This window comes from Bubalus bubalis, chromosome 19, assembly GCF_019923935.1.
Source record: "Bubalus bubalis isolate 160015118507 breed Murrah chromosome 19, NDDB_SH_1, whole genome shotgun sequence".
NCBI classification, from domain to species: domain Eukaryota; kingdom Metazoa; phylum Chordata; class Mammalia; order Artiodactyla; family Bovidae; genus Bubalus; species Bubalus bubalis.
In genome coordinates, this window is record NC_059175.1 from 3,350,027 (window position 1) to 3,371,696 (window position 21,670).

Consider the following 21,670-nt stretch of genomic DNA (forward strand, 5'->3'; position numbering starts at 1 on the left):
AGCTGGAGCAGACGGAGGGAAAACCGGCCCTTCTGCCTCCGTGGAGGCGGTGGGGGCACCCGCACCCCCCCAACCACGACTACACACGAGGGCAGGAGGGCGAGTCTCTCTGGGGAAATGAGGGGCTATTAGAGGGCAGGCTGGCTGCTGAAGAGCCCCAAACCCACAAATGCTCGCTGCAGGTGCTACTACTTAAACCCAGGAGAGAAGGCGGAAGCTTCTCCATGTGACCAGGGGCAGAAGTCATGTGGCATGGAGGGGGCTGTAGGCTTGGGTGTCCCATCAACTCCCTCTGCAGGGGTCACAGTGACCCGAGGAAGCTGAGAAGGGTAGTACCCAAGCCTCCCTTGATCTTGTCTGTGACCTTGAGCAAGCAACTTCACCTGAGTGTCTATTCTGAGCAGGAAATAGCCATGAGAGTCCAAAAGACAGTCCACCCAGAACGAGAGCAGGCACACGTGGCAAACCCAGCAAGAGCCAGCGTGGTGGCAGTGCCTTCTGCACAGGCTCCCGGCCCCGAGCAGGGGAGCAACGGGGCACACACTGCCTATGTGATACAGGCGCGATGCCAGTGTGGGCTGGGGACAGGGCACATCCACCCACTGAGGCTGCCAAGTCCAGCCTCCTGTGGAGCCTCCAACAATAACACGCTGATATTAATGCCTCCAGGAGCCTGGGGTGTGCATTTCTTTCCTAACATAAAGATGCCTTCACACCTAAAGCAACACTCAGTTCTGTCCTCAGAGGTTTTCCAGGGACATTGAGCAACTCACCTATTTTGCAGCCCAGAGCTTCCCATCCCACCCACCCGTGACTCTGTTGAAATGTCAGAGAAACCCCGGCCCAGCTCCGTGTAACCTGAGAGTTGCCCAGGGCAGCCACCCTACGGAAAGAGAATCTGGTTCAGTGAAAACATTTGAGACAGAGCAGACATACACATCTCTCTTTTTCTTTTTTCTGGAAGATGATTTTCCACAGTTAGCCACAAGATCCATTTTCTAAATGAGAAAATAATGGCTTGTATGTCGCCACTGGGAGCCAAGGCATTTATCATTGATGAACTCGGCAGCATTTATTAAGTACCTATTCTATATGGAGCGCTCCATTACATGCTTGTAAGGGATGGCTGGGGAAGGCACGGCAAACGCAGGGTGTGCTCTGCCACTCACTTTCTCCTGGTTTCCAGGCTTCCCACCCTCGTTCTTTGCTTCCAACATAATACAGTGCTGACTTTGTCACATCCTTGCTGGAAATCCTTTATGACTTTCCAATACCTTCAGAAACCTCTTTGCACAATTTGCAGAGTCTTTAAGGACCTGACTCCTGCCTGCTTCTCCAGCCTTTCTGCCTTCCCTGTCCCTCACGACGTCTACCTGCATCTACTTATTCACTGATTTCCCATCCGTTCATTCCCCCAAATACTCACTGGGCAGTCACTCCAAATCTGATACTCTGTCAGCTGCTAGGGATGCAGCTGGAGGAAACAAGAAAATGAGATCCCTTCTCTTAGGAAGCTCACCTTCTAGTGCAGTGTAGATGCCAGCGAGAGAAAGAAAGAAGTAGGAGCGTTACAGACTGTGCAAAGTGCCACACATGCAATTCCCTGGTGGTCCAGTGGTTAGGACTCTGATTTCACTGCCAAGGGCCCAGGTTCACTCCCTGGTTGGGGAGCTAAGATCGCACGAGATGCACAGCTCAGCGAAAAAAAAAAAGAAGTATCAAACAATCAAACACGCACAAAAAATAACACAAGAGGGTGATGTGATTGAAAGTGACAGGGGAAGGACCGGGCGCATTTAGCCATACGTGAGTGGAGAACCAGCCCATACAAAACACGTGCAGTTCCGTGGTTGTCCAACACGTGGTCTCTCCCCTGCGTGTGTGCATGAGCTCGGCCTCCTCCAAATGTCCTCTTCACCTCACCTCCCCGGTCCCTCTTCTGCCCATAAGGCTGACTCAGTATCATCTCTACAGGGAAGCCAAGGACCAGCCTGAGCGCCCCTTCTCTCTGCTCCCCAGATGCTCCAAGCTTCTCTCCAGCTTAACTCTGCTCCACTGCAACACACCTACTCCACCTCCCTGATGCCCAGCATCCAGGGAGCAGGGCCCAGAAGTCACCCCTGCCTCATGGAGAGAACCAGGGAGGGAGGAAAAAGCTGGAGGGGACTGAGGGGGGGCACCCAGATGGGGTCTGAGCTTGGTGAACATCAACCATTTTTCCAGCATTTTTTGTTTGATTAAATCCCAAAGGACATTTTTTTTCCTCCAACTCCTTTTTCCTTTAACTTTTAAGCCATATGGTTCTGATTCATTTATACTTAACTAATTACAACATTGGTTTTGTAAGAGCTATTTGATGTCCCTGAGTATTCTGAGCCCTTTCATACAATTTTCTAACCCTTTTTACTGTGAAACCCAAAGTGGTCTTTCGCCAGCAGTAAACAGCGGCCAGTGCCAGAAGGTTACGGTTTGGTCTCAGTTTGGTCACAGGGACCAAGCCTTGTGGTTACAAGACCTTGGAATTTGGCAAAATGTGTTTTTCGACTCCCAGTGAAATTCTAAAAAGGTTTCTCAGAGAAATAATGAGAACAGAACACATAAATAAGAAAAGCAGCTCTTAAAAAGCAAGGCCTTTCCCTTCAGAGAAGTCCTCCTGTGGTCACGGCTTCCTTCAGCCTTGCCCTAGGAACAGCGGCCAGGAGCTGCATTGCTCAAGAAAGGCATTTGCCGTTTGTGATCCTGCCCTGCCTCTTAGGATCTTAGAAAGTGGCATTTGTGTAAACAGGTAGGGTTTTTATGGGGATGCCAGTGTTCTAGCCAACTTGGCAGCCAAGCCACTCTATTTTTGTTATAGGAGATGAAAGGAACCAAAACCAGCTGAGTGCCCACTGGATGCCAGTGCCCCACCATGCCAAGGGCAGACAAAGAGGAAAAAATGCAGCCCTTGCTTGCAAGGAGTTTTGCATCCAAAGCTGTAATAATGTGTAAGGGCAATTACTATTGGTTGACCTCTTATAATACACCAGGCACTATCTTGAGTGTTTCCAGAACATTGTGTGTGTGTATGTGTGAGTCGCTCAGTTGTGTCCAACTCTTTGTGACCCCATGGACTGTAGCCCACCAGGCTTGTCTGTCCATGGGATTTCCCAGGCAAAAATACTGGAGTGGGTTGCTATTCCCTTCTCCAGGGGATCTTCCAGACCCAGTGATCAAACCCGGGTCTCCTGTATTGCAAGTGGATTCTTTGCCACCTGAACCACCAGGAAAGCCCTCCAGAACATTATTTCAGTTGATATTTGGGATAACTTGGGAGGCTGGGGCATTTAATATCTCCCACCAGCACATGAGGAGAGTCAGTCTCAGTGAGCGTAAGTGACACTGTTGGTAAGCAGTAGAATTAGGATTGGAACCCAAGTCAGTCTAACCCCAAAAACCATAGTTCGTGGATTACAGAAAGATGCCTTTAGGGAGGCCCATGGATTCTGAGGAGGTGCATGCTGGAAACCGGGCCAAAGGTCATCACTGTAAAAAGCAAAGACTGAGGCATGGGTGGGGGAGGTGGCCTGATGGAGAGACATGACCTAATACTGCTGAAGGCCTACCAGGTGCCCCGGCCCAACAGCCCCAGGACCCCAATCAGCCCTATCTATACCCTCATTTTCTAGAGGAAGAAACTGAGGATCACATTGCTGAGATCATTGCTCAAGGCCACACGGCCAGAGAAGAGAAATGCTAGAATTTGGACCCCATTCTGTTTGGCTCCAAGGTGCTCTCCATCAGCAGTTCATCCTTCCAGATGTGGTGAGCTCTCTCTCCCGCCAGGTTGATGATCAAATCACCATCATCTGCATTCAGCTAAAATCTATGTAAAGTGGGACGGTCCAGAAGAAATCTAAATAAGACCTGCTGAAGACAACTGAAATAAATGTTAAACGGGGAAAGGAGCTCGGCCCTGAGAGAGGGATGAAATCATGGAAACCGGATTTGGAATGATTAACAATGGAAAAGATGTATGAAATGCAATCACTCCACATGGTGTGTGCAAAGTTCTCAACAAAAGAATGGGGAGGGAGCAGACAAGAGCCACATTTGGAAGGAAGCTAAGTGAACAGAAAAGTAAAACTGTGAGACCAAATGTGTCTAGGTTGGTCAAAAGAGAAAGGAGTTTCCGGGTGAGTGACAATTTGTGGTTTCTTTTAGAAAAGAAAACCTTTACAGAGGTCTGCTAAGGCCCAGCCGTTTTCAAGTAGGTTTATCTCATTTCACACATTTTCTCAGTTAATCTTTATAGGCTCCTTCAAAAATTCGCCTAATTCTCATCTACATTTTACAGAGGAGAAAAATAAAAGCTCAGAGACCTACTGGCTTTCCCAAGGTCACAGACCTTGAAAGCATAAACTGGATCATGTCACTGTTCAGCATAAAAGCCTCTGGTGGCCTCCCATGGTTCCTAAATAAAGCAGAAACATGGCACCAGGCCCTATAAAAATTGGGCCCCTGTTGGCTTCCTTGGTGGCTCAGTGGTAAAGCATCTGCTTGCAACGCGGGATCCCTGGGTTGGGAAGATCGCCTGGAGAAGGGAAAGGCTACCAACTCCAGTATTCTGGCCTGGAGAATTCCTTGGAGTTGTAAAGAGTCGGACATGACTGAGTGACTTTCACTGACATCTCAGACGTATTTAAAACACTGTCCTCCCTCACTCTGAACAGTCCAGGTCCAAGTTCATTTTTAGTTTCTTGACTACACTGCTTTATTTTCAATTTGGGACCTTTAGATATGTTCGTTCAATGCCCACAAGAATGTTCTTCCTCTAGTTCTTGATCTGTCTGGATCTTTGGGTTGTTTAAGCTTTAGCTCAAGTGACTTTTCCTCCAAGGAGCTTTTCCTTGACTGCACAGTTCATGAAGGGTCCTCCCACTGCTCTCTTGGACAGCGCCCCATCTTTCACCACAGACTGTGTGACCAGTTTTATACTGGAGAGTTTGTCTTTTCTAGGAGTTCCGCAAAAGTCCCAGGATCAATAGATGACTTGTGCACTTGGCCTTGAACTTTAGCCCAGTGGAAGGAATGCTCTGATTGGCCAACACCAGATCAAGTGATCATCCCTGACACACAGATGTGGAAGGGAGAATGAGGGAAGGGAGCAGAGTCAGTCTCCCCAGACACATGGACTAAGAGTGGAGATGAGGTAGTTCCCCCAAAGGAAAACAGGGGGTGCCACTAAAAGAGTGGGTGCTGAAGAGGCAAAAATTCCAGATGCCCTCCTGTGAGAGTCTAATCCACCCGAGGCAGGGGCTACTTGAGGAGAAGACCCCTCCTCTCCTCCTCCTCAGGAGTATAATCTGATTACAGAAGGAAACTGGTAGCAACTGAACCCGCACCAAAGATTTTCCCATGCCTGGTCCTTGGGATCCCAGCTTCCTGACCCCAGGGTATATTTACAGGAGGAAGAGGGACTCCACCTTGAGAAGCATCAGAAACAACTGAAGGGATGGGGTGATTTCTAAACAAGACAGATCCTGGGCTGGAGTTCTCATCTTCACTCCATCACGTTTCTTCTGCATGATCCTGGGCACATCTTCTCTGAGCCTCAGCCTCCTAAGGAGTAAATATATGTCAGTAAAAATACCCACTTTGCAGGTTCACCCTGAGAATTCAACCAGTTTACATAGTAGAGGACTCCAGATAGTGACGAGTACAACATAACACTCAAGAGACAATGATGATGGTGATGATGGCGTTGTAATGATGATGGAGAAGACAATGACAGAGGAGAAAGTGGAGATCATGATGATACTGGGGCTAGACTCCAATCTTCAGACTCACGGAAAGGACCTTTGAAAGCCATCTGAGTCATTTAACTCCTATAGGTGTCTTCTACAATCCTATCTAAGAGATAGGATTTGGTTTTGCCCAGGTTGGGGAAACTAAGGTTCAGAAGGAAGAAGACCTTGCCCAAGAAGCTCGTGGGCAGAGATGGGCATGAAACCCAAGTCAGTTAACTTGGGTTTCTCTACCAAGAGCCTGCTACCGCCCAGTAGTCTGAGGGATTCTTTCAGTCTAGCAAAGTGTAAGCAGTACCTCCACACAAGCACACCCTGGATTTGTGAATTTACATCCATGCACTGGAGGAGGGCCGTTGCATTATGGGACCTTCAGCTCTTTTTCTTTGGGCTTTTTTCTACCTTCTGTGAGCAGCAGACAAAAGATTCTATTTAAAAAGAAAACACACACAAATTGTAAAAACCACCCATATTTCAAAAGCAATTTCACATCTGCACTGAAATTCCTCTACTTACAAACATTCACAGATAAGAACAAAGCCATGCACTAAAGAAAAAGTAGGCCAGCTCTGCCTGCTCCCCACAGATGGTGTGAAGCAGTCATGCGCATCCATTTTAGTCTTGGCCATCGCGTTATTCATTAGTGTTGGCTCATGAGCTGTTTAAAGAAGTGTCTTCTTACCATGAAAAGAAGAAAGTCAAAGTAAAAACATCTTTGGATACATTTTTGAAGAGCTGAAAAGAACCAAGTAGAGCTAGAATCGATGCCAGCGTATCACTGGTTCTTTTGTAAACCTCAATTTTACACAGACACACACACTACAGAGACTTATATATAATGTCTCTTTGGACTTAGAAAGAAATGGAACTAAACACCACCTTTTGGACATGTGTTTGTACATGGCTGCTTTCTGAATTTCTATCAGCAGCAACACCACTGAGCATTACCTTATTTTAACAAGACAATTAATGGTATTGTCTAGAGATAACCAAGCTTAATAGCTCACTATGGCAGACACTGTTGCCTATATAGCAGCCATTCCCCACCACTTCCTTCCATCCTAGTGACGTCTCTAGCAACAGAAGTTGGAAATGGCAGATATTTTCTTAGATTCCCTTGCATATGTAGTTCTGGCCAATGAAGTGTAAGAAGAACTCTCTAAGGAACACCTTGATAATAAGAAACAGATATAGGAGAAGAGGCCTTGTGCTTCCTGCTTTGGATATCACCTCATGAAGATGTGAAGCCTGCAGCTGCCACAGCCATTTTGGAACCATGAAGTCACAAAGACCCTGATGCTAGGAAAGACTGAAGGCAAAGGAGAAGGGGGAGGCAGAGAATGAGATGGTTAGATAGCATCACTGACTCAATGGACATGAATTTGAGCAAATTCAGGGAGACAGTGGAGGACAGAGGAGCCTGGTGTGCTGCAGTCCATGGGGTCACAAATAGTCACAACTCAGTGACTGAACAACAACAAAAGACAAAAACCAACAGGCTAAAGATGGCAGAGCTGAAGGATAGAAAGATGCTGGCTTCTTGATGACAAAGTTGACCTGTAAACCAGGCTCCTGGGATGTTGGTGCCTGAGCTGGAGTAGAGCTCCCATCTCCAGACTTGCTGCTATGCCCTGCTGCCTCCACAAACCAAAACTAATGTTAACTGAGCATTTACTAAGTACCAGACATTCTTCTGAAGCACTTCACATGTGTTACATTTAAATCTCACAGCAATCCTATGAGATAGATCCTAACTAACCCCATTCTCCAGAAGAGGAAATTGAGGCTTAAAGGTTTTAAGCATCTTGCCTAAAACCACACAGCCAGTGTGTGACTGAGCCAGGATTTAAACTCCAGAGCTCAAACCTGTAACCACTTTGCTTTACTGTCTCACCCTCCTATTCCTTCTCTCCACCCTAACCTCTAAGCAGACTGAAAAATCACCCAGGTGTTTTTGGTAGGTACATCTGAACTTTTTCCTGACTTGCTATTGCCCACGTAATGCCTTGTATATGCTTGGGAGCCCAGATGCTTGAGCTAACTGCCTGAGAAATCCAAGAAGTCTCCCAGGAAGAGGTTTTTTTTGAGTAGATTGTTTTAAAAGATAAGTTTGAATTCGCCAAACAAATGGAATGAAGAGGGAGTGTGTACTAGTCTGAGTTCATAGTTACAAGAACAGATTATGACTCCTGCTCTTTTAGACAAGAAAAGAATTCATGAAGAGGGTGCTAGGAGCTCACAGAACTACTGGGAGGAATGGAGAAGCACATTCTAAGCCACAGGGCCAAGAGGTTTACCGTGAATCGTGTCACTGCTGCTGCTAAGTCCCTTCAGTCGTGTCTGACTCTGTGCGACCCCATGGACTGCAGCCCACCAGGCTCCGCTGTCCCTGGGATTCTCCAGGCAAGAACACGGGAGTGGGTTGCCATTTCCTTCTCCAATGCATGAAAGTGAAAAGTGAAAGTGAAGTCGCTCAGTCATGTCCGACTCTTAGCGACCCCATGGACTGAAGCTACCAGGCTCCTCCGTCCATGGGGTTTTCCAGGCAGGAGCATTGGAGGGGGCGCCATTGCCTTCTCTGAATCATGTCACAGTACTAGTCTAATGAAGACCTCACAATCATTGCCCCCCCCAGAACCACAGCGCCACCACCAGGCTGGAGAGGATTCTGCAGGCCCCTTCTGCCCTGGGGAGTAGCTCCTGATCTCAAGGCCAGGTCAAGTGCATCTGACTGGCAGAGCCTGGGTCACATGCCATGACCTAGCTGCAAGGGAGGCTGGGAAAGGACCTGTTGGCATTCTCAGCACCTATTCTGGAAAATGGCCTCTGCACCCACCAAGACTCAGAGGAAGGGCATTCAGAAGCCGGATGGCCCAAGACACTGTCAAGCTCTCATGTGTCCATAGCAGGGGGGCATTTAAGGCAAAGGGAACAAATCTTTCAAAGGCACAGAAAGCACGTGCTTGTCTTGGCTCAGAGCAATGAGATGGATACTGTGCTCCTTAGAGTATATATTTAGTGCTGAATTATGCCTCCAGAGTTGCTCTTTGGCCAGCTTGCCTTTGCATTTCAGTGTCTTCTGTCTGCAAGGGCAGACTTTGTTCTTGATGGATCTCAGAAGGCCTGGAGGGGTGCCAGGGGTTCCAGAAAGATTTAGCTGCTTTAAGAAGAAAGAGGAGGTAACAGTAGCAGAAGGACACAACCACAATGCAGGATCCTTTTGTCCAAGGCCCAGCTCCCAGGAGAGGCAATTCACAAAGGATCCTGGCACATAAAACTGCCCTTTCAGAAGACAGCAGAACCCCTCAGTTCTTCTTAAAGGGCCAGCTGCTGCCTGCAGAATCCTCTCACCCCAAAACCTTCTCCACCCGCACAGAGCTCAGAGGGGTAGGGTAATGTCTTCTCTAGGTCTTTCTCCCTCTCCCAGCCAATGACAACCTGGGATAGCCTTCACCCTTCAGGTAGGAACCAGAAATCCTGCTCCAGGCTCTGGGCACAATAAAGTTTCACAATGAATGAGTGTCAGAGAGTAACAAAAATGTAGCCAGAATCAGAGCTCCCTGTTGGAAAGGCAGGAGGCTTCTCTGGCCAGAGCAGCGACCCATCCTATCTGCATGCATTCTCCTGCCTTTGAGAGCGGCAGCTGCGGGAACCTATCCTCGGGGATGTTGAGGGGACATACTCCAGACAGGCCAGGGAAGGCAGAAGTGACGGGAGGATCTTGACCTTCTCCCTTATTCCCACTCAGCCAACATGACCCCTCGTGCAGACCCCCTTTCTTCACTCCCAGATTGGAAATCTGCATTACAGCCCCAGCCTGGCACCTGCAGTCACTCTCTGCCCCTCCCTCTCCCAAATCCAAACAGCAGCTCCAGGATACCTCCCAGACACATCACCTCTCTCCAGAGTAAGCCCAAAGGTTCCCTTAATGGGACCCTGGTCCCTAGTCTTACCCTGTCTAGAGTATTGCCCCAGGGTGATGGACATTTCTTGTGTCCTAGTAAAACACTCTTGCACAAGAAAAGTAGCTCTTTGCTCACCTTAAGGCTGTGGTTCTCCATCTAACGCAGCTCTCACCCCGCAGGTGACATTTGGCAATGTATGAAGACTTTTTTGGTTGTCACAACAGGAGCCAGGGGGGTATTACTGGCATCTAGTAAGTAGATACCAGAGATACTGCTAAGCACCTGCTAAGATACTGCTAAGCATCCTGCAATGCACCAAACAGCCCCCACAATGGAGGATTATCCAACACCCCAAATGCCAAGGGGGCCCAGGTTGAGAAACTCTGTGTTAAGGTGAAGCTGCCCAACCCAGGTTCTGACGGCCCTTCTAAGCCTCCCATGGTCCACCACAAAGGCTTGCCCACCACAGCTTCATTCATCTTTGACCTCCATCCCTGAATGCCCTGCCTGTGTTCTTGTATATGACTTCAGGACTGGGTACCTGCTCAGGGCAGGAACACAGATGCCCCAGCCCCCAGCTACCCTGCCTGAGTTCCCGAGGACGGGCTCCCTGCAGGCCTTAGAGTGCCTTGGCAGCCCTCCCAGCAGAACCAGGGAGACACAAGTTCCAGTAACCCTCTCACCATTTGGAGGGTTTCTCTCTCCAAAGAGACTGGAGAGGAGCCTCCACTGGTGCCAAGAGCGGGAGACAAGCAAGCGCCCCTCCCAGGAACCACTCTGTTTTGGAGGAAAAGATATGCTAAGTAGCAACAAGGCTTCAGTCACACCTCCTGCCCTGAGGCCCTGTGCCACACGTCTTGCCAGGAAGGTTAGCCAAGGTTGGGGCCCGCATGGCTGTATTTCAGTTCAGTGGAGGGAACTGGGACAAAGATGGCCTGAGCCATTGTCTGGTTCAACATGCTCCTGGCCATTGCTCCCCTTCAGGCTGAGTACCCCAGGCAAGTGGCTGACCCCTGGCCAGAACTTGCTGCCTCTGTGCCTTTGCTCACACTGGACTCTCTCCCTGGAAGGTGTTTCCCCTGCTAACTCTACATGCCCAGGCCCCCTATTAGCTGCTGCCCAGGAAGCATCCTATATCCTGCTGTTAGAACAATTCAAAGAATTGATGCTTTCAAACTGGTGCTGGAGAAGACTCTTGAGAGTCCCTTAGACAGCAAGGAGGTCAAACCAGTCAATCCTAAAGGAAATCAACACTGAATATTCATTGGAAGGACTATTACTGAAGCTGAAGCTCCAATACTTTGGCTGCCTGATGCAAAGAGCCAACTCAATGGAAGAAGACCCTGATGATGCTGGGAAAGATTGAAGGCAAAAAGTGGGGGCGGGGGGAGCAGAGGATGAGGTGGTTAGATAGGGTCACCAATTCAATGGACATGAATTTGGGCAAAGTCCAGAAGCTAGCAGAGGACAGAGGAGCCTGGCATGTGGGGTCCAGTTGGATCTGACTTAGCAACTAAAGGACAACAAGAACCATCTGAGCATTTTGAAACATGTTTCCAGTTGGTTTCTAGTCCTAAACCCTTCACACTAATGAGTAGTGACTTTCCCAAGGGCAGTAGGTCACCACTCCTCTTGAAACCCTCAGTGCCTGGCTCAGGGCTGAGCCCCAGAATGAAGAGCTAATGGAGTAAATAAGACATCTCTGCCATGATCGCTCTCCCTCTTTGCCTTCTTACAGGTTGTTCCTTCAGTCTGGAACACCCTTCCCGCCACCCATTGCATGGCCCATCTCCCCACACTAGGGCGTCATTCCAATATAGCTTCACAGAGTCACTCCACCCAAGAGGCATTCCCAGCCCTGGGCCCTGGTGTGTGCCCTGCCATATGGCCCAATAACAGCTATCATCTTTTCTCACAGCCTTTTCCAGGCTTCTGCAGATGCTCTTCTAAGCAGCCTCTGCTTAACCACCTCCTGGATTGAGAGATGCTCTCCACTCCTCCTCCTGTACGAAACACAACTGGTGTCCAGAGCAAGCTGCCAGGAGACAGTGCCCTTCACCTTAGGCTGCCTTCCTGACACTTATTCCACTTCCCCTCATCCTTTCTAGCAGAGCCCACATGCCTTTTAGAGGCTGAAGAAGCCAGTCACCTGCTTTCCTCGTCTGCTTTGTGGGGCCACAGGCACAATCCTGGCCAATGTGAGCAGGGCAAACGTTGGCTGGGGGCTTCTGGGAAAAGTTTCCTCTCCCTCTTCTTTGCTGGGTGAAGCTGGGGGTGCATGAAGCTACTGCCAGATGTGGGAGCGATTCTGCACCCTGAGATGTTACTAATCCTCTGCGGATGGTAGCAAGAAATCTCTGCGGCCTGAGGACACTGCTGAGCCACCGCGCAGCTCCGGGACTCCCTGACTCTAGACTCCTTCTTATGTGAGATAATACATGTTTTCACTATTTAACCCAGTGGTTTTCACACTGTGGGTGATACCCCTTAATAAAGCGTGGGATTATTTTACTGGGTCATAGCCAGCATCTTCTTTTAATGGGATAGACAAGAATCAACTAAAATAGAAAACATTAGAGAGCATCCCACAAAGTAAAGGTAAGCCGTGTTTTTGCAAACGTGTTTCAGTTCATATTCTATGCATGTGTATGTGTGGGTACACTGAGTGACAATGAATAATGTATTTTCTTACTATGTATGGAAGGATTATTAAAAGCAAAACTTAAAAGCTAGTTTTAGTGAGAGTCTGTTACTTGCAGCCAAATGCATCATATCCCATTCAGCCACTCTTTAGCATGCCTGAGAACGTCTGCTTACAACTTGAGTTGTTCGTTGAATTTGGATGGAGGTGAGAAGAAAATTCCAAACAACTGGGGACAATAACCATGAAATTCTAGAAGGATTGTATGCTTGTATTAATTCATAATATCTTGCTTCTCACTTAAAAAAAAAAAAAGTGTTTTAATGAAAAAAAAATTATAGAACTCCAGTCTGCAAATTCAGATCCCCCTAAAAAGACTCTCATACATCAAAACATTGGCAAATGAGCATATATGTATATGGTTTTGGCTAAAACAAAATGTAGATGGCATATACACATCATTTTGGCACTGTAATTTCTTATGGTAATCAAGCTTTTTTTAATTGACTGGGTACCATTCTCTATCACATTGCACAGGGAGCTCTAGAGTATTGTTTAATATCTATGTTCTACAATTGATCATAAACCATGAGAGCAGAAAACATGACCATCTCGTTCATCACTTAATGCCCTAACACAGTACCAAGTGCACAGGAAATTCTTAATAGGTATTGTTTCAGTGGATAAATAACAAATGAACAAACAAAACCATTGCTTTATTTTATTGGTTCATTTGATCCCCAACAAAAGCCTTGTGGGGTAGAGAGGGCTTATATATATTTTATTCTAACACTGGTGATGAATTAATTGAAGTTCACAAGAGCTAACTGCCTTAAGCCACACACTAGTACTGAGAGCCAAGTTAAGGCCCCAGAACTCTTAGCTCATGGGGTTACTCAGCTGCAAGAGGGTTATGATGTGAGGCCATCCCATTACCAGAGATCCTTCCTTACATTCCACTTTCAGTGCTTTGATTCTATGATTTATTCAGAATGCTGAAGAGAATTCTTCTGTTTTGTGAGTCCCGTTAACATTTGGAGGGTTATTGGTGAAGTTTTATTAGGGAATTGGCTTTTTTAAGTGGGAGCCTACAGCCAGAGGCCAACATTTGTTCCCCCCAAAGGGAATGTTTCCAATTTTGTAATAGCAGTTGACGGGAAAAGATTATTTCTGACAGAAATTCACTTTACAGTTGACTTTGTTGGGTCACATCTATTCAGTCAAGTAAAAGATTCTTCATCCTGAACAGTCAACCAGTTGCTATTAAAAATCTTTATATCTTTGGTTTAGCCTGTGCTTCAATTTCCTTGAGCATCTACTTTTTTATATTCTAGGACATGCTTATAAAAGAACACATATAAAGTCTTCTTATTCAGGACTTCCCACGTGGTCCAGGGGTAAAGAATCTGCCTTCCAACACAGGGGATGCTGGCTCAGTCCCTGGTCGGGGAACTAAGAGCCCACATGCCAGGGGCAACTAAGCCCGTGTGCCACGACCAAGACCTGATGCAACCAAATACATTTAAAAAAACTTTTGAGTCTTCTTGTTCACATGTGCATGCTCTATGCTCAAAAATGTGGCAAGGGGCAGGCATGAGGGAGTCTTCTTGGGTGTGGAGCAAGTTCTAGATCTTGATCTAGGCAGTGGTTTTCCAGTGTGCACATGAAAAGGCCCTCAAGTCCTTTAAGACCCGAGTACTTTGCTGTATAAGATACACTTAAACAAAAAAGTTTTTTTTAATATGCTGAGCTTTAATTTTATAAAGCGCTAGAACATGGGGAACGTAACTAGTGCATCCTAGAGCAAACCAGTTCAAGTCTACAAACATGTATTAAGTGCCTACTATATACAGGGCTTCCCAGTGGCACAGTGGTAAAGAATCTGCCTGCCAATGCAGGAGACACAAAAGCCGTGAGTTGAATCCCTGGATCAGGAAGATTTCCGAGAAGAAAATGGCAACCACTCCAGTATTCTTGCCTGGAAAATTCCGTGGACAGAGGAGCCTGGAGGGTCATGGGGTCACAAAGAGTCAGACACGACTGAGTGACTGAGCAGACACATGCTATGTACAAGGCAAGGTGCCAGACCTTGAATGAGACAGATTATAGTGATCATACTAATTATAAATAGTCCTTGACACAAGATGGGTCCTCAAGAAACAGTTGTGGAATTAATCTATGAGTTAATTAATAGCTAGCACAGAGGAGTTTCCCTCCAGGTGCCATTAGCGGTAAAGAACCCGCCTGCCAAGGCAGGTGATAAAAGAGATGTGGGTTTGATCCCTGGGTTGGGAAGATCCCCTGGAGGAGGGCACGGCAACCCACTCCAGTATTCATGCCTGGAGAATCCCATGAACAGAAGAGCTTGGCAGGCTACAGTCCATGGGGTCGCAAATAGTCAGACATGACTGAGGCGACTTAGCATGCACACACAGAGGAGTTAGTTTAAAAAAGGAACAGAGATGTACTGTTCCCTGATCCAGGAAGAAGGAAGACAAAACTGAATGAGCATACTGGTCCATGGGGATGATCAGTCCCCATGTAAATAGTTGGTCTTGATTTGAGAACGTCAGCAGGCAGTCATTTCTGCGGAAAAGATTAAGTTGTACCTGCTGCGTTCCACACCTCAAGCCAGACAACAGGGACAGCAAGCTTTTCACTGCAGGAGATGAGAAAAGAGAAACCTGAGGTGGCTGCTGCGGGGCATGAGGAAGTTATTGGACAGCTCGCCGCGGAAGAGTGGGAGAGAGCAGAAGCAAGAACCCAGAAGGCTGAGCAGGGGGTGAAAAGGGCAGACATCGAGCCACAGTTGCAGACTTCTCTTTTGAAAAATTTGTATGAGAAGCAGAAAAATATTAGACAGTACCTGGAAACGGACAATGAGACAAAGATTATTTTATAATAAGCAGACTTGACTATGTATGTAGACTGAGGAGAAGGACCGGAGTATTGCAAACACTGGGTGATGGCTGCTGAGTTACAGTGTGACTGGGGACTTCCCTGGTGGCCCCGCGGCAAAGAACCTACCCGTCAAGGCAGAGGACATGGCTCTGATTCCTGGTCCAGGAAGATCCCACGGGCCTTGGAAGCTACTAAGTCTGAGCACCACAACTAAAGAGCCTGTGACCTGCTATGGAGAGCCTAAGTGCTAAGGCCCAGCTCAGCCAGAAAAACAAAAACAAACCAAGTGTTGGATAAAATGGGAGAAGAAGGGGAGGAAGGGCCTTTTGGAAAGGTTTCCATCACCTCTGAGCAACTGCAACAGACTCCTCAGCGGATCCCTGTTCTCACTCTCACCTCTCCTGGTCCTGCTTCCCACGCAGCTGTGGTGATCTTCCTGAAATGTAAATCTAATCACGCAACATTCTGTTTACAGCCACCAAAACCTTCTTAATCCACATATAAAATCCAAACTCCTTGCCACAAGCCCTGCATTGGATGACTTCAGACTCCTTCTCTAAGCTCATCTCTCCAATTCCCCCTCCCTCACCTCGAACCACCATGCTGTCCCACCCTCAGCTCCTGCCACAGGCCCATTTCCTTCCTGTACATGCCAGTCTGTCTTTCTTAAATGCTCCTCTCCCCCAGTCTCACATGGCTGCCTCATTCTTATGTTTTGGGCCTTAGGATTCTGGTCACCAGTTCTGATGTGTGGGACACCAGCTACGTGTGGTACAATTCAACTCGATTCTGACAGTACCAACCCAGAGGTAGATAGTGTCAGAAGCCACAGGTGAAGGGCTCAGTCCTACAAAACTGCCCCCTCCCCCACACACGCCACAGATGTCAATTGCAAGCCCAGATTGTTACCTGTGCTTCTGACTCACTAGCTAAAGATGGAAGATTTCCATGACCCCCTCCTTGAGTTTGATTAATCTGCTAGAATAGCTCATAGAGAAATATATTGCTTACTTACTGGATTACTAGTTTATCATAAATAGATAAAACTCAGGAACAGTCAGATGGAAGAGATGCCCAGGACAAGGTATGGTGAAGGAACACGGAGATTCTGTGTCCCCTCCTATGACCTCAACTCTCCCCACATCTTCATATGTTCACTAGCCTGGAAGCTCTCCAAACCGGACCTGCTGGGGTTTTATGGAGGCTTCATTACATAGGCATGATTGATTAAATCCCTGGCTGCTGCATTAGTCACTCAGTCGTGTCCAACTCTTTGTGACTCCAAGGACTGTAGCCCTCCACGCTTCCCTGTCCACAGGATCTTTCAGACAAGAACACTGGAATGGGTTGCCGTTTCCTCTTCCAGGGGGTCCTCCTGGCCCAGGGATCTAACCCTCGTCTCCTGTGTCTCCTGCATTGCTGGAGGATTCTTTACTTGCTGAGCTGTCACTGGCCACTGGTAATTGAACTCACCCATCCTGTCTCCCTTCTCTCGGACTCAGGGTGGGAGGGGTACAAATGAAAATTCCAACCCCATGACTAGTTCCTCTAGTGGCCAGTGCCCATTCTTAGGTGATCTAGTTCAGTCACTCAGTTGTGTCCGACTCTTTGAGACCCCATGCCAGGATTCCCTGTCCATCACCAGCTCCCAGAGCTTGCTTAAACTCATGTCCATCAACTCGGTGATGCCATCCAACTGTCTCATCCTCTGTTGTCCCCATCTCCACCTGCCTTCAATCTTTCCCAGCATCAGGGTCTTTTCCAATGAGTCAGTTCTTCACATCAAGTGGGCAAAGTATTGGCATCAGTCCTTACAAAGAATATTCAGGACTGATTCCCTTTAGGATGGACTGGTTGGATCTCCTTGCAGTCCAAGGGACTCTCAAGAGTCTTCTCCAACACCACAGTTCAAAAGCATCAATTCATCTGCACTCACTTTCTTTACAGTCCAACTCTCACATCCATACATGACTACTGGAAAAACCATAGCTTTGACTAGATGGACCTTTGTTGGGAAAGTAATGTCTCTGCTTTTTAATATGCTGTCCAGGTTGGTCATAACTTTCCTTCCAAGGAGCAACTGTCTATTTCATGGCTGCAGTCACCATCTGCAGTGATTTGGGGGCCCCCAAAAATAAAGTCTGTCACTGTTTTCACTGTTTCCCCCTCTATTTGCCATGAAGTGATGGGACCAGATGCCATGATCTTGGTTTTAAGCCAGTTTTTTCACTCTCCTATTTCACTTTCATCAAGAGGTTCTTTAGTTCTTCTTCACTTTCTGCCATAAGGGTGGTGTCATCTGCATATCTGAGGTTACTGATATTTCTCCCAGCAATCTTGATTCCAGTTTGTGCTTCATCCAGCCCAGCATTTCTCATGATGTACTCTGCATATAAGTTAAATAAGCAGGGTAACAATATACGGCCTTGACGTACTCCTTTCCTGATTTGGAACCAGTCTGTTGTTCCACGTCCAGTTCTAACTGTTGCTTCCTGACCTGCATATAGGTTTCTCAAGAGGCAGGTCAGGTGGTCTAGTATTCCCATCTCTTTCAGAATTTTTCACAGTTTATTGTGATCCACACAGTCAAAGGCTTTGGCATAGTCAATAAAGCAGAAGTAGGTGTTTTTCTGGAACTCTCTTGCATTTTCCATGATCCAGCAGATGTTGGCAATTTGATCTCTGGTTCCTCTGCCTTTTCTAAAATCAGCTTGAACATCTGGAAGTTCACAGTTCACGTATTGTTGAAGCCTGGCTTGGAGAATTTTGAGCATCACTTTACTAGTGTGTGAGATGAGTGCAATCATGCGGTAGTTTGAGCATTCTTTGGCATTGCCTTTCTTTGGGACTGGAGTGAAAACTGACCTTTTCCAGTCCTGTGGCCACTGCTGAGTTTTCCAAATTTGCTGGCATATTGAGTGTAGCACTTTCACAGCATCATCTTTCAGGATTTGAAATAGCTCAACTGGAATTCCATCACCTTTGTTCATAGTGATGCTTCCTAAGGCCCACTTGTCTTCACATTCCAGGATGTCTGGCTCTAGGTGAGTGATCACACCATCATGATTATCTGGGTCATGAAGATCTTTTTTGTATCTTTTTTGAAAATCTTTTTTGAATACACAGTTATTCTGTGTATTCTTGCCACCTCTTCATAATATCTTCTGCCTCTGTTAGGTTCATACCATTCTTGTCCTTTATTGTGTCCATCTTTGCATGAAATGTTCCCTTGGTATCTCCAATTTTCTTTCCCATTCTATTGTTTTCCTCTATTTCTTTGAATTCATTGCTGAGAAAGGCTTTCTTATCTCTCCTTGCTTTTCTTTGGAACTCTGCATTCAATTGGGTATATCTTTCCTTTTTTCCTTTGCATTTTGCTTCTCTTCTATTCCCAGCTATTTGTAAGGCTTCCTCAGACAATCATTTGGCCTTTTTGGATTTCTTTTCCTTGGGGATGGTCTTGATTCCTGTCTCCTGTACAATGTCATGAACCTCCGTCCATAGTTCTTCAGGCACTCTGTCTATCAGATCTAATCCTTGAATTTATTTGTCACTTCCACTGTATAATCATAAGGGGTCTGATTTAGGTCATATTTGAATGGTCTAGTGGTTTTCCCTACTTTCTTCAATTTAAGTCTGAATTTGGCAATAAGGAGTTCATGGTCTGAGCCACAGTCAGCTCCTGGTCTTGTTTTTGTTGACTGTATAGAGCTTCTCCATCTTTGGCTACAAAGAATATAATCAATCTGATTTCAGTGTTGACGATCTGGTGATGTCCATGTGTAGAGTCTTCTCTTGTGTTGTTGGAAGAGGGTGTTTGCTATGACCAGTGCGTTCTCTTGGCAAAACTCTATTAGCCTTTTCCCTGCTTCATTCAGTATTCCAAGGCCAAATTTGCCTGTTACTCCAGGTGTTTCTTGACTTCCTACTTTTGCATTCCAGTCCCCTATAATGAAAAGGACATCTTTTTTGGGTTTTTGACTAACACCCAAAAGGTCTTGTAGGTCTTCATAGAACCATTCAACTTCAGCTTCTTCAGTATTACTGGTTGGGGCATAGACTTGGATTACTGTGATATTAAATGGTTTGCCTTGGAAATGAACAGAGATCATTCTGTTGTTTTTGAGATTGCGTCCAAATACTGCAGTTTGGACTCTTGTTGACTATGATGGCTACTCCATATCTTCTATGGAATTCTTGCCCACAGTAGTAGATATAATGGTCATCTGAATTAAATTCACCCATTCCAGTCCATTTTAGTTCACTGATTCCTAAAATGTCGATGTTCACTCTTGCCATCTCCTGTTTCACCACTTCCAATTGGCCTGGATTCATGGACCTAACATTCCAGGTTCCTATGCAATACTGCTCTTTACAGCATCAGACTTTACTTCCATCACCAGTGACATCCACAACTGGGTGCTGTTTTTGCTTTGGCTCCATTTTTTTTCCATCTATTTGCCATGAAGTGATGGGACTGGATGCCATGATCTTTGGCTTTTGAATGTTGAGTTTTAAGCCAGCTTTTTCACTCTCCTTTTTCACTTTCATCAAGAGGCTCTTTAGTTCCTCTTCACTTTCTGCCATAAGGGTGGTGTCATCTGCATATCTGAGGTTATTGATATTTCTCCCAGCAATCTTGATTCCAGCTTGTGCTTTGTCCAGCCTGGAGCATTTCGCATGATGTACTCTGCAAGTAAGTTAAACAAGCAGGGTGACAATATACAGCCTTGACAATATACAAAATGAAAACCACAATCACAGAAAAATAACCAAACTGATCACGTGGATCACAGCCTCGTCTAACTCAATGAAACTATGGCCATGCCGCGTAGGGCCATCCAAGATTGATGGGTCATAGTGAAGAGTTCTGACAAAACGTGGTCCACTGGAGAACGGAATGGCAAGCCATTTCAGTATTCTTGCCTTGAGAACCTCATGAACTGTATGAAAAGGTGATCGAGGGTCATTCCAAAAGTCACCTCATTAACATAACAGAAGATACCTTTATTGTTCTCATCACTTAGGAAATTCTAAGGGTTTCAGGAGTTCTGTGCCCAGCATGTGGCCAAATACCTATTTCTTATTATCAATCACAATATCACAGGACTCAACTAAAATGCTGTCTTCTCAGCAATGACCTCCATAACTAACCACTGTGAAGTAAGGTTCCTAAGGCCTCCTTGGTAGGATGTTGTAAGTAGAGGCAGGCTACAGTTTCTACTGCAACAACAACCAACAGATGGATAATGTACAAAAATCGTATCTTAAAGACATTGCAGAACTGTGAAAGCAGAGGACTAGATGGGCTAAGTTCTTAATTATGAAGAGCCCTTTCTACGTGATTGAGGTGGCCAGCCATTTTCTTACCTGGGGATATTGACAAATATGGGCATTGGTTATGAATCAGGTTTTCCACTGGCAAAGAAAAATGGAAAAAAACAGTGAAATTGTTTTGAATCCTACTAAAACAATTTAAATGTAAATTCTAGTCTATTAACACTTCTGGAATGATCGAGTAAGGGCCTACAAAAATCTGCCACACTAAAAAAAGCAATAAGAACACTGGCAAAGATTGTCAAAACTAACATTTCCAGAACGCTGGAAATTACCAAAGGCTTGCAACAATCCAAGAAGAGAATCTTGAAAGCAGAAAGAAAGCAATGACACATCCTGAACAAGGAATCCTTAATGAATTTAACAGATGAGTTCTTATTAGAATCTATGGAACCAGCAGATATGAGAAATAGGAAAATATATTTAAAGTGCTTAGAGAGAAAAACTGACCAACAACCAAGAATTCTATATTTGGCAGAAATATCTTTTAAAAACAAGGAACAAATTAAGGCATTCCCATATAAACAAAAGTAGAAGGAGTTTGTTACTACTAGGGCCTTTCCTGCAAGAAATGTTCAAGGGAGCCCTTTAGGTTGAAATGAAAGGTAACTAGATAGTAACTCGAAGCTGTAAAAAAGGTCAATAATAAAGATAAATATTAATACAATAACAAATATAAAAGCCAGTATTGTTGTATTTTCATTTGTAACTCCATTTATTTCCTACAGGATTTGAAAATAAAGACATAAAAAATAATTATAAATCTATGTTACTGGGAAGACAATGTATAAAGATGTAATTTGTGACAATATAATGTGGGGGAATAGTGGAGAGTGCTACTAGATATAATAAAGGAATTCAGTAAAGTTGCAGGGTACAAGATCAGCATGCAAAAATCAGTTATATTTCTATACGCTTTCAGTATATAATATGAAAAGGAAATTAAGAAAACAAGTCCACTTAAAACAGCATCTAAAAGAATAAAATACCTAGGAATAAATCTAACATAATGGGGGAAAGTCTTGTACACTGAAAACACAAAGTATTGTTAAAGAAGTTAAAGGAGACCTAATAAGTGGACAAATAGCCCATATGCACAGGTG